The sequence below is a fragment of the Peromyscus californicus genome, unplaced genomic scaffold (genome assembly GCF_007827085.1).
Source record: "Peromyscus californicus insignis strain IS unplaced genomic scaffold, ASM782708v3 Scaffold_11__1_contigs__length_118956290, whole genome shotgun sequence".
Taxonomy (NCBI): domain Eukaryota; kingdom Metazoa; phylum Chordata; class Mammalia; order Rodentia; family Cricetidae; genus Peromyscus; species Peromyscus californicus.
The window spans coordinates 72495247-72509564 of NW_026294402.1; positions in this window are offsets into that span (position 1 = coordinate 72495247).

Here is a 14318-nt window from a genome sequence, read left to right on the forward strand (position 1 = left end):
TGATGTTTGCCCTCTAGGTTTCCATCTTGTTGGGCTGATCCTTCCTTGGCATTCTCCTATTCCCTTTTTTTTTTTTTTTTTTTTTTTTTTTTGGAACAGACATATTTATCATGGGCCATTGTATGTGTACATTGGACGTAACCTCATTTTTAAATTATGCAGAGATTTGAGTTAAGTGTGCCTTTAGTTGCTGAGGAGATGTTTAAAATAAATTGAGATATGTTGAAACTGTTAAGACCACTAGAGACTCTTGGAGGTGCATTTAATTAATTTTGTATTATGAAACACATTTGAGCCTTTTGAGGCTCAGGGGTGGGATATCATAGTTTGAATGTGAAGTTTTCCCCACGGGGCCTCTCTATTGGTGGTATTGTTGCCAGTTTCGGAAGTAATTGGGTCCTAAGGGCTCTGAGGCTCTGATCTATGAGTTAGTTCCCTGATGAATTCAGTGGCATTTGGGGAGGGGTAGAAAGCAGGAGATGTGGCTAGAAGGAGAGAATAGGTCACCATAGCATGCGCTGAAAAGGTGTATATGATCATCCCCTCTGCTTCCTGTCTGCTACAAGGTGAGCAGCTTTGCTCCACATCACGATATTCAGCCCTCTGTTAAGCCCACAGCAATGGAACCAGCTGTCCATGGACTGAAACCATTAGGAAAAAAAGTAAATATTTTCTCCTTTTTTTTAGTTTAGTTTAGTTAACTTTTCTCAGGTATTTGTCACAGCAATGAAAACCTGATTTATCCAAGTAATTGTTGTCTTTTTTGCATGCAGTAAGAATTTCCTCCCAAATACTACAGAGAACTGCTTGGAGAGATAGATAGTATATTTGCCCAGCATAGCCACCCTTCTCTATGACAAATGGGGTCCACTCTTACATAGTGCTAAATTAGCCATGATTAAGATGTGCTGAAGGCTCTCTGCTCACTCCCTAAGCATGAAGTTTTACATTTCTGATTTTGTGCCAACTGAGCTCTCCAAACAGCCAGCCCTAGGAGACTGAGCTCCAGCAAGGAGTGAGCTAGAAATCAGGAAGGAAGACGTCAGTTTGCTGGCAATAGCCAGACTGGAAATAGACCCGACTCAAATATCACCTGGGAAAAACACAAATTATTCTGTTCTTAACATTAACCTATTATGAGTCTCTGTTCCTGAAATAGCAATGTAGGGTGGGGGTGGGGTTAACAAATGATGGGATTATGAGTACCAGAACAATAGCTTGGTGGTGCTGGGTAACTTCGGGTGCTGGGCATGATTCAGGCATGAGATAATCCGTGATCTTTAGACACGGGTCTCTTTTAGAATCCTGGAGCTGGCAAAGGGCCTGCACTTGCCTGTGGTAGTACATCTCATCTTGTTCAACATAAAACCCAGGAGATTCTTACAGTATGCACATAATTTACTGTTGTCTTTTTACCAGAATATGTGTTTATATCTCCTTCAATAAACACTGATCTCTGTTAGAGTAAAGACTATATCATTTCACATTCAGCAGTCAATCAATCAATCACATTTATGATGTTTTGTTTTATTTTTTTTTAAAAAAAAAAAAACGCTTCACACAATGCTCAGATTAAATAGTTGAGCTGCTATTGGGAATTTAGGGGGTCCTCCAGGGGAGAAAAAAGTAATATCTTTCCATTCTCTAGTTCATTTGGGTTCATACACAAATGGGCCAGGAATGATAGTCCCATACTGACCTGAAAACTACAACTGTCTGCCTAGGAGGCCCTGAAATAATAGTTAAGACTAATGAAACCTCTGCCAGCACCACCAGGTGGCACAAAATTCAGTCAAGCTTGGATGGAGGATTCACACAAATGTTTGCTGCAGTTCATTGTACCATCTTCTTCTGGAAAGGAGCAAACAGCAAATCCAAATGTAGCAGGTTCCCCCGTGGACCCTATGACCTCCCTGGCCTAAGAGTCTTGATCTTCTCTACAGCAATAAGTGTGTATTCCTTCCCTCATAGTGTGCCTCCAACCCAACCAGAAAGTGGTTGATTGCCCCAAAGTGGTCATGCCACTATTGGACCAGTGGGTTTTATTTCGTCTAACAGAACCCAGCATGCAGAGTTCACCACTGAGTAAGGACTATCAATGAGCTCTCTCTCCCGGCAGCCTGAACAGGAGAGGCAGCTTCCAGCTTAGTTCCGGCTTGATTTCTCCATGTCCTGCAATCAAGACGTATGAATCTCTTCAGGAATACAATCTTACCATGTACTTCTAGTGGGCCATCAGGAACAATGTCCATAGGCCATACATTATTTTCGGGAGCCGCTGGGACCTCTCTGGCCCACAACTCTGACGGAGGTGTGCTTCACATGACGCTGTGATTTTCATTAAAAAACTAAACACCACCTATGAGTTGTGGGAGCAGTATTTTACCCACATAGGGTGCCTGCATTCTTTGCTCCTTTTTAACTTCACATTTTTAGTTAGCTTATAAAGCAATGGGTTTCTTTGTGATTTTTTTTTCATAACCCCTCACTTTGATTAACCCTCCACCACTCCCACCTTTTCCCCATCCTCCCACTCTCTTCCCCATTTACACCTTTTCATGCCTGGTATCTCCTCCCCACCACTTTCCTATCCCACGGGTTGGTTCCCCGTAATCTAGCAAATAACCTCCTACTCGTAATCACCCCTCCCCATACTCTCTACATAAAACTCAGTGGTTAGAAAAAAAAAATCCATAAAAGTAGGAGGCAAGGGACTCAGCAACAGTGTCAACTATGCTAGCCCTTCACAGTGTCTTCCCGTAGTGGGTAGTTGTTCCAGCTTTGACATGGAAGTACTGCCCCTAGTGAGGCTTCCAATAACTTCCACGTGTACCTACGACCTGCCCCTGGGGCCGGGCCAAGATGGGAGCCCTTAGGACTCAAGATCCGGATGTGCCAGGTCTCTTGGTTCCTGATGATCCTGGATGCTGGATGGTAGACCAAGCAGAGTTCTCCAGAGAACACAGCTGGACTGCACTGCACCTCTCCCGGATCCTGTAACCAACCCCTTTACTACCTGTCAGTCACCCCAAAATAAACCTCCTTTTGAACTACATGGAGTTGCCTTAATAAATCCCCAATATCTTCCTCACACGGAAGATAGGAATGATCCATCAAGGCTCATCATCTGGAGGCTGGAAGCATAGTGTGGATGGCACTCGGAGACCAGAATCGCAGCACCCTTCATTTACCAGAAGACCAAGACAACTGTGAGTCCTTCCCATTCTCTGCCCCTTGTGCTCTGTTTCAGGTTTTTATTCTGTCTAACTGTGCTTTGCATGACCCTTGATCTCAGCTTCTCATTTGAAAGCTGTTTAGAGTCAGTGTCCCCTAGTGCCCTTCACATAGCTAGTCACCGTGCTCTGGTCTTCCATCTAGGTCTGTGGTTCTTGACTTAGTCCCTGGTCACCATAGAAAGATGAAGAAGAGAGTTTAAAGCTTTCAAAACACACCCAACCCTTACAGACTGCCATGTTTCTCAGAAATAGCTTTCTGGTTGTTAAATAGGTAAATAGGAGCCGGGCGGTGGTGGCGCACGCCTTTAATCCCAGCACTCGGGAGGCAGAGCCAGGCGGATCTCTGTGAGTTCGAGGCCAGCCTGGGCTACCAAGTGAGTCCCAGGAAAGGCGCAAAGCTACACAGAGAAACCCTGTCTCGAAAAACCAAAAAAAAAAAAAAAAAAATAGGTAAATAGGAAACTGGGTATGGTTTGGTGATAGGACATTTATTTGCCTAGCATGAGTGGGACCCTGGGTTTGATCCACAACACTGCAAAAACAGAACGTGTAAGTGTTCTTTCTTATAGGAGGAGGAAGGAGAGAGTGAACGGAATAAAAGAGAAGAAAGTGTGAGGCGTGCTGGCGTGAAACCAACATGTCTCAAGGGCAAATGAAGTCTTTGACTATCCCCAACAATAGTGGCTCCTAACTGACTTGTAATTTCTACCACCTTATTACCTGTTTGCCCTTCAGCCTCAGTTAAACAGCCTCCACTCCTGCATCTACATGAAAAGAAATTACATGGCCTAGATTCATTTCTCTTTTCAGTGGGTGTGAATTAACATGACTTTTATTGCAGGATCTTTATAGCAGACCGTGAAACAACTTGCAATGTTTCAGATAAAAAGAACACCTCTTTTTAGAAAAGAGTTATTTACGGTATACGTGTACGTGTACGTGTGCGTGTGCGTGTGCGTGTGCGTGTGCGTGTGCGTGTGCGTGTGCGTGTGCGTGTGTGTGTGTACTATATGCTTATGTGTACAGGTACCTGTTAGTGCACATGTGGAGGCCAGAAGTTGATGACATTAAGAGTCTTCACTTTATTTATTTGTTCATTTGTTATTTTTTTAATTTTAAAAAAGAAATTCATATAGTAAATGTACACATATTTTTAAATAAACTTCAAAAGTATTATGAGAGCAAACTGAAATAGTTACAAGAGAACACAGGTGTGGCTCTGGGAGATGATGTATGTGAGAGGTTTATAGGCGACTTGGCTATATTTCTGTAAAACATATTTGGAGACAAGAAGCCACCCTTCATCTGCTTAAGTTTATTTTCTCTCCATGCAAATAAATGGCCCTGGTCTAGATCACGCTGAATTAGTTCTCATGGGAAAGACAGACAGAGACCAGTAAAAGGTTACAGCAAGTCTCACACCTGCCTTTGGCCTTCCTGCCTTTAGAGTGTGGTACATGATAGAAAATGGAAGGGAGGAAGTTTACCTTGGCATCTGGAGTCACTCGTGTGCTGACTGGTTCTGCTGTGATCAGATCTCACAAACTTCTGGTGAATGGGGCCATTACTCATGTTTGAAAAGAGGCCTTTCTGTTCGGCTTCTGTGACTGACACTTGCATAAAGCAGAGGGGAAAGAGGCATTAAATAGCATGAAAATAAAATACAGCCCCATCCAGACAAGCACACTTCATCCTACAGAGCATGATAGTAGTCCTAGATTCAGAGAAAGGCTCTGTTCCATCACAGGAAACACTTGGCTTTTCAGCAGAATTTTCTCGGGCCTAAAGGTCACTCTGGTTGCCTGGTTTCTGGTCTTAGACAACTCCAACTCGATCGGGCTAGGATGGAAATGTACACTATTTTCTGGTTCTTCCAATGCTCCATTTCCACCTTATTTTGGTAACTGCCTTGATTTCCACTCCAAGGTGCCAATGAGACCTGACTTTTTTCCCCCTCTTGGAAATACTGGAGATTTAGAACCTAGATCCTAGGCAAGGGCTGTACCTGCCACTGGGATACAGCCCTGGCTCTCCATTGATTTTTAATACGCTAAGTAGAAGGGAAGTTTAAAATCATTCCTCTGATAAATTAGTAAAAACCTATAATTGCTAATAGAAAAGTAATAGCATACTTTTATCTCTACTTGGCTATAGTTTCTAAACTTAACCAATTAATTGGTTATTCCTAAGTCATTTTTTCATAAAGGATTAAAAAAACTTCTTAGAAGGTCTTATAAAAATAATAAATAATAAATAAAATAATTTGATAACAAGTTACCATAAGCAAAACCAAAAATAGAGCTATGTACTATGCATAAAATGGAACTATAAATGAGCCTTGTCTTGTTTTTACTACATTATACTGTTTAGGGACCTTGGTACCAACTTTTAAAACAGCAGCAGCTGTGGCCAAGGCGGTACTTATACAGAGCTTGATCTGTACAAGTTGCCATTTCTTCTGCATAGCAACAGAGGAGGACAGCATGATGAGCATCTCCATTTTCCCACAACTGAAGCAGAGAGAACTTGGAACTATCACATTGCTAGATTGTGGGAAACCCCGCAGTCCCACCCCAGCAGTCTGGCCCCGGGGACTCCTCAGTACCCTCTCTCTTCAACTTCATCCGCTGCTTTACAAGCATGGTGCCCAGTACATGTCTTAGTCTGCTTCGTATTGCTGTGACTAAACACCAAAACCAAAGGAACTTGGAGTGCAGGGGTGCAATCTCCACCTTATAGTTTATAGTCCATCATGGAGAGAAGCCAGGGTGGGACCTGGAGGCAGAAACTGAAGCAGAGGCCACAGAAAGACACTGCTTACTGGTTTGCTCTTCAGGAGGTGTTTAACCTGCTTTCTTATACAACCCAGGACCATCTACTAATCTTCAACCATTCATCAAGAAAAACCCCCCACAGGCTTGTCTACAGGTCAGTTTGATGGGAGCATTTTCTCAGTTGAACTTACCTCTTCCCAACTGACCGTGGCCTGTGTCAAGTTGAAATAACAAAGAGCAGTGAGTACCTGGAATGTCTGGTAAGGTGTCAGTGGTTATTATATTATGAAATATGTACTTATTCTTCCTTCCTATTTCCTGATGTTCAGCTCCTAAATGCTCTTGGGATCTATGGAGTGACGAGGTCCTTTTGTGTGCTGAGGTGGCTGGTGGTTAAAGGCCCTGAGGTGTGATTAGAATGAGGAAGGGTGGGGACAGGGAGACTTAAGTATGATTAGAGGGTTGGAATTTTCAGTTCTAGGCCCCAGCCTCTCCTTCCATGCAAAGGAGAGGCACTGCAGGGTGAGCTGCTTACAGTGGCAGATGATTTGATTATCAACTGTGCCAATAAAAAATCTCCCTAAAAATCCAAAGGGGCCATAGAGACGGCTGAGTGAATGGGGTTTGGTGCTCAAGCCTGAGGACTGACTTCTGATCATCGGCACTCACCTAAACAGCCAGGCGGCCTGTTGACACTGGAACAGGACAGACAGGAGGACGCTCAGAGCTCACTGGCCAGCCAGTCTAACCAAACAGTGAGCCCGAGGGTCAATAAGAAGAGCCTGTCTCAAAAAGTAAAGGTGAAGAGTGATAGAAGACATCTGATGTCACTCTCTGGCCTCTGCATCTGCAGCTTTCACACACGCACACACACACACACACACACACACACACACACACACACACACACACACACACACACACACACTGTTCAAAAAGCTTCCATGTAGCTAAACAACGAAAGGCCCAGAGAGCACAGAGAAGCTCCATCTCTCTTCCTATATACCTTGCCCTGTGTATCACTTTCACCTGGTTCTTTGTCTGTATCCTTTGCAATAAACCTCCAAGCATAAGTTCTATGAGCCATGCTAGCAAATTAATCCAGTTTGTGGAGATGGTGATGGGATCCCTGGCCTACATCTCATGGTAGGAAGACGTGTGATACCCTAGTGTGTTGGTTGGCATCTCAAATGATCAGGCTCACAGAAGTACTTTACTTGTGAGCTCCAACCTCTAGGAAGATGGTGTCAGACTGCATTGAAATGATTGTTTCCCACAGGAAACATTGTCTGAATTTGGACAGCTAGGGGTGAGTGTTCTGTGCTAGCTGTAGAAACTCGGGTTTTGTTCTTCCTGTTTTAAGTAGAGGTACAATGTCAGTATGCCTTGTTTAACCTCATAAACCCCAGGAGCTCTGTCTGAACTAGGTAGGAAAGGAAAACCCAGAGGAGCAAGTCAGCAACAGATAATAATTCCCTGAAGGCAGGAAATGGCAGTGCCTGGGCATTGACCGTAATCACGCTTAAGCAAGTTCAATATTTACTCAGCTGACAGAAGTAAATATTTCATTTTTAATTGTTACTCAGTTCAACCCATCCTTAGCTAGTATCCACCATTTAGGGAGAACTCATGTGTTTGGGTGCAGGGAGAGTCCATGAAGCAAGAGTCCATGGGAAGAAATAAAAAGTTTACATGAATCCTGTGAGAACTATTACAGCAGGAAAAATTTAAGGAGAGAAGTGTTTCTCTGTAAGTTTTCCAGTGGGTTTAGAAAGCTAAGGAGCAACATGGCATTTCGGGGTGTCATGAATGAGGTGGAGGGGCAGAATTGTGAGGGATCCATAGGCACTAGGGTCTGCAGAGGGAGGGGAGCTGTCGGCTCACTGTGAAGAAAACGTCAGCGAAAGAGGAAATCAGCCTTTACACACATTTCATTAGATTATCTCAAAGCACAGTGATTAAGTCCCCCCCATACTTTTACCGCTTGTGCCGCTAGCCTTACTGAACCCGACTAGCTGTTAGGAAAACACTGTCACCCGGGGAATGATTTGCTCCAGCTACTGCCGGTGTATTAGATGACCCTCCAGATCTATCTGAAAGTGAGGAGAGCCGGCAGAGCAGCAGGAATGATCGTTTCCTCTCAACGGGAATGTGCTACTGGTTTACACTAAGCATTTAAGCTCTGCTGACTCACGGTGACTACTGTAAGCAGCACTGGGCTAATGCTCAGAAACGTGAGACAGAGAAACAAGGCCTAACATCAAACCCTTAAAGGCATGCTACCTGACTCAGTCATACCTGGCTGGACTTAGCCATAGCTTGAGGCCACACCCATAGCAGTGCTGAGGCTGCATGATGATTGCAGAAAAATGAAGTAAGTGTGCCTCGAACAAGGTCAGTGAAGGATGATTTTTATTGCCAAAAACACTGTAAATTATCCACAGACTCTCCGAGCACCAGTATTGATAAGACATGCATACATACATATTCTCACTTGAAAACTTTTAAAAGCTGGGCCTGATGGGGCAAGCCTGTAACCCTAGCTGTCAGGAGATGGAGGCAGGAGGATGACAACTTCAAGATCTACTTGGACTAGGAGTGAGCTCAAGGCCAGCCTTGGCAACTTAGTGTGGTCCTGTCTAAAAATAAAAAAGAATTCAGGATGAAGTTCGGTGATAGAGCACTTGCCAAGCACATGTGAGGCCCTGGGTTCAATTCCCAGTGTCACAAACAAAACAAAACAAAAATTCTTCAAAAAGAAAAAAAAAATAAAGCTTAAGTGACAGAAAATAGTTGAACTTGAACTGAGATTCCAGTGAACAGGAGGCAAGATGTTACTATTTAGCTATTTTAATCGCCTTTCTCGTCATTCACACTATATAAAGGCAGAGGAAATCCCTCGCTCCCTTCAACCTCTGAATGCTGACTGAGATAAACTGACAACACACAGACTAGCAGGAGAAATGACACAGCCGTTTTATGGTGTGCACAACGGACAGTCAGGCAGTGTGTTTCCACTGAGTCAATGAGGTTCAGATGTTGGTGTGACTCCACACTATCTCAGTAAGGCTCAGGGGTGTGACTCCCCCACTAGCCCCAGGGAGGCTTGGATGCGCCTGTATACCCTCCTCCACAGAAAAAATAATGGGGGCGGGGGATGGAAATAGAGGCAATTTAGAGGGCTCGTAAATGATTATCAAGGGAATGGATAGGCTCGGAGACAGGAGATTATAAATGACCCTCTGGAATCTGAACGAGCCAGAAAGAGATGTTATCTTGGGACAAAGTCCACCCCTGTGTGGATGCGCTTTGATAGACTCTGAGCTTCCTTCATGAGAACGGAAGGCGGTTTTGATCTTCTGCAGGTCTGGTCCTCATGTAGATTACGTCCTATCCTGCACCTGTGAGAAGGTCAAGCTCTTGGGCGGGAGGGGGGGGGGGGGCTCAGAAGGATCCTCTCTCAGACCACTCCTCCAGCTCCTCAGGTTAAAAAGCACACTTTGAGGTACCACTTTGTGAGTCCCAACAATATGTACATGAAGAAAGTGCAGCATCCCTACCACAAACGCTGCTGTGAAGTTGGAGGTTTTCTTTACACATTACCTGTACACCACCATGTCTTTCAAGAATGGGGTATTTCTGCTCTCCTCCTCCTGGGAGGCTCTCTCATGTCTCTTCCCAGTGAGTGTCTCTCCATGGAAGTGCGGGGTCTCAGAAAACAATACCTCCCTAAGTACAGTCTTTTGGCATGCTTATAGAGAAACAGTCTCAATATCAGCGTCTTCCTAACCTTCCCCTGTTTCCCCTCCATCATAGAAGGGGCTCCCCAAATGCCCTCATGTGACAGCAAACTGCTTCTGAAAGAAATGCAGTGTCTTAAGCCCTTTCTCCTAGGGACTAATCAAGTAACTGAGAAAGATTATCTGAAAAGGAACTAAACATTGTCCCAGGCCTGGGCAAATTAATCTCCTCTTTCAGTTCCATGGCCGACTCATCTCCAAAAAGTGCTGATTATCTTTAAGATTATAGTCTCAACATAGGAATTCCAGGAAGGACAGAGAATATACTACCCTTTAATAACACTCTGTGGGTCACAAGGCACCTTTCACCTCTATTTACTACACTACTTTTCTACATCAGGCCATTTTATACTCTGGTTTCACAGATGATGAACTCAAGATTCAAAAATGTTCTAACTCATTCAAGGCCTCTTCCTTGACGACCCAAAACTACATCAGAAAAACTCTAGTATCCACAGGGGCCAGGCTGACAAAGGAGTGAGCTAGTTAGTCGTGGTATTTGGAGAGAGGCATAAAATATTATTTGTATATATAAATCTTGACTCACTCTTATTGCACATGCATACTTTTCATTCTCTTTTGTTCTTTCCTAAAAACACAGTTGCCGGCCAGGCGGCAGTGCACATGACTTTAATCCCAGCACTTGGGAGGCAGAGCCAGATGGATCTCTGTAGCTGGAGTTTTCCTGCCTGGCCCACAGTCAGGACAAATCTCTCTCACCTGCCAGTCCCACAGCCGATCAGACCCGACCAAGTAAACACAGAGACTTATATTGGTTACAAACTGTATGGCCGTGGCAGGCTTCTTGCTAACTGTTCTTACAGCTTAAATTAATCCATTTCCATTAATCTATACCTTGCCACATGGCTTGTGGCTTACCGGCATCTTCACATGCTGTTTCTCATCGTGGCGGCTGGCAGTGTCTCTCTCACTCAGCCTTCCACTTCCCAGCTTTATTCTCCTCCTTGTCCCGCCTACACTTCCTGCCTAGCCAATGGCCAATCAGTGTTTTATTTATTGACTAATTAGCAACACATTTGCCATACAAAACATCCCACAGCAGATCTCTGTGAGTTCGAGGCCAGCGTGGTCTACAGAGTGAGCACCAGGACAGGAACCAAAACTACACAGAGAAACCCTGTCTCGAAAAAACCAAAAAGAAAAAAAAAAAAAAATCACAGTTGCGAGAAATAGTCCACTTTTTTTGTTTTGTGTACTATAAGAAAAATCCCATCAACATGATGAGGGATGATGGCCCTGGGATTAAGACTGAAAATGCCTGCAGAAAGCCTGCTGCAACCTGGACAAAGTATCCCAGACTCGTGGCTACTCCCCTCATCAAACGGTTGTCATGGAGATAAAAAGTAGGGACCCAGTGTTTTGTCTATAGCTAGTGAGGTGGTGTAAGGTTGCAACATTGTCAACAAACTCAGTTTTTGAATCTGAAAGAGATGAATACTGGGTTACACAGACTGTGTCTAAGGGCTGAGCTCCACCTGTGGACAGCAGCTTGGGAACTCTGTTCCAGTTCATGACGTTGAGAAGGAAGGCACCTTCTGAACTAGCGTCATGGACAGATCTCAGAATCTTCTTGAGCATAAGCTAAGCGCAGCACTTGACCTTGCTTGTCTTGTCTTTATCTATAAAAGGATGACAGTCAGTTCTAGTTGACGCAGAATGGAAGGATGTGGAAAACTGTGAGAAAGGGGAAACATGAAAAACATGAGAAAGGGAAACGGAGTCCCCTCATCCCAGAGTCTGGTTTCAGCCTCTCACCAGCCAAGAATCAAGAATTCCAGCACAATTAACAACCACTTGTAGACAAATTTCTAAATGGTCTTATTAAATAAAAACACAGAGCCAGAAATGTGGGTTAAAGCCTTAGAGAGATCAGGGAAATACGGAAAGCTACCAGCTAACCTCACCTCACCAACTCTGCAGCTTCCAAAAGGGAGAGAGTGACTTCCTGTCTACCCAGGCTTATATGCCTTGCTTTTCTGCCCTCTCATTGGCTCTTAGTCCAGCTAAATCACTTCCTCTTCCTACACAGCTCTGTCACTGTCTGTCTGTCTGTACAGACCTCCAGGTCTCTATGGTTGGTCCTAGGATTAAGGGCATGTATCACCACACTTGGCTCTGTTCCCTAGGGTGGCCTTGAACACACAGAGATCCTGCCTGCTAAGGGATTAAGGGTGTGTGCTGCCTGACTTCTTTGTTTACTTAAAATGGCTGGCCTTTCCCCCTTGATCTCCAGGCAAGCTTTATTTATTAACGCACAAATAAAATATCACCACAACCACTCAAGGCTTTTCTCCCTTCCAAGCTGAAAACTTGCAATTTTCTAGGACTCTCATCAGAAATCCTCTATGCAACCCTAGTGGGTCCTGGGTTTTCCTTCTCATATTAATATCTCATCAAAGTCACCCCCAGGGCCTTTGTACCTAAAGGGGTAACAGAAGTAAAGGCGTAGAGGAGGCTTAGAGACCTCATGTACATGAAATCCCAGAAGCTTCCAAAACCCTGTATACAGACAATCTCCACTAGGACTCCTACACTGTGACCCTCCCTTGAGAAGCCCATACCACATGCTTGTGTGTATCTCACTTTCCCTGCGTGCCCTTTCCCCTAATGTTCATGCCTAATACTGTGTTTAAAATGCCTTCTAATAAACCACCACTCTTCCTGAGAATCCCACATCCACACCCTTGTGTGTGCTTTTACTTTTTTAAGTGCCTTTCTTTTACTTTTAATAAAGCCCCAGCTCTGCTTTACACTGACTAGTCCTAAATTCTCTACATCCAAACCACCCATCTTGGGTTTGTCTGGGCTGAGGCCCCTAAAAGATTAAGAGAATTCCTCCGGCTACTGAGGGTAGCAGTATGGAGCTGTGCCTCTGCCCTCTTGCTACTGACAGTACCAGCCATTGAGTCTCTGTCTCTATGAATTTGCCTATTCTTAACTCTTCAGTTATATGCAAAAATGTATGTGACCATTGTGCCTGATTACTTTGCTCTGCATAAGATTTGCATGATTTATTCATGCTGCCATATGTGTTGGAATTTATTATTGAGTGAAATCATTCTGTTGTATGAATGATCACGTTCTGTTAGTTGTATAAATTTTCTGTGGGCACATACCTAGGAGCAGAATTGACCTATGTTCTATGAATAGAATAGATAGGTCATGTAAATATGTCAGGATGACTAATCATTAAGAGAGTGACTAATGAGAAATGAGTAATGTATATAAAACCTTTATCACGCCGGGCGGTGGTGGCGCACGCCTTTAATTCCAGCACTCGGGAGGCAGAGCCAGGCGGATCTCTGTGAGTTCGAGGCCAGCCTGGACTACCAAGTGAGTTCCAGGAAAGGCGCAAAGCTACACAGAGAAACCCTGTCTCGAAAAACCAAAAAAAAAAAAAAAAAAAAAAAAAAAAAAAAAAAAAAAAAAAAAAAAAAAAACCCTTTATCACATATATAATAAACACTCAAGAAGAGTGCTATTAACTGCTACATTTACTATATCGATCTTACATAAAATGAATTGAAACATATCGAATCAGACTCACCCAGAAAAAGAAAAGACTCTGCTGATGTGAGAACCCACCTTCCAAACATATGTAGTAATTACACACAGCAGTGGTTTCAGTATGTATATCCACACTCCAAAAGAAGGCACTAGAATGATCTGGAGTCAAACCACGGAGGGCTGCTACAGCAGGCAGTAAAAGTTGACACTACAGATGTCATGGGGCGACTGGCCAGAATGAATTCACAGGGCCTAAGAGACAAACCTCATGGAGAATGCATCTGAACTTCCAGGTAACAAGAAGCTAGGAAGGTTTGTCTCAGCAGAAACCCTCTGCCTCCCAGATGCTGACTATGGTTTGGAAGTGGTGGCTTACCCTGAGGCGCAAGAGAAAGAACCTCAAGAACACAGTGCTGGCAGATTCTGAGTCTTCCTAATCTGTCTCTCCACATTATGAAATCCTCACACCAAGGGACAAAGGTAGTATTTATACAGAGACAAGTGAACAGCATGGAAGCCCAGCTTACTCAGCCAAAACCAACTCATAATGAATCTTCTAAAAGCTGAAGCCAAATGAGCACACAGTTATAAGTCTCTCCTGAGAACTGTTCCCAGGAAGCAAAAGACTAAGAAACTAGCCACAGGGCACACAGATAAAAGAAGTCACACTCAGTGAACTACACATAATGGAGTAATGATTGCATCAAATTTAAAAGATAGAAGAAAGAAGGGGATTTACAGCATGGGAAAACATTTTGAAAAAAGAATAAGCAAGTTTGAAATGGAACTGATTGAATTAAGGCGCTGATTTGACCTGAACTGAACTGAGCTGAGTGATTATTACCAAACTTTGTTCTCGATACTGTCAGAGAAAAATGCAATAAATAAATATGAATGTTCCAGCAATAATTTTGAATTACTTTTAAACTTTCTAAACTTTTTGAATCAGCTCCTACAGTTGTTTTTCTTTTTAACAGGGA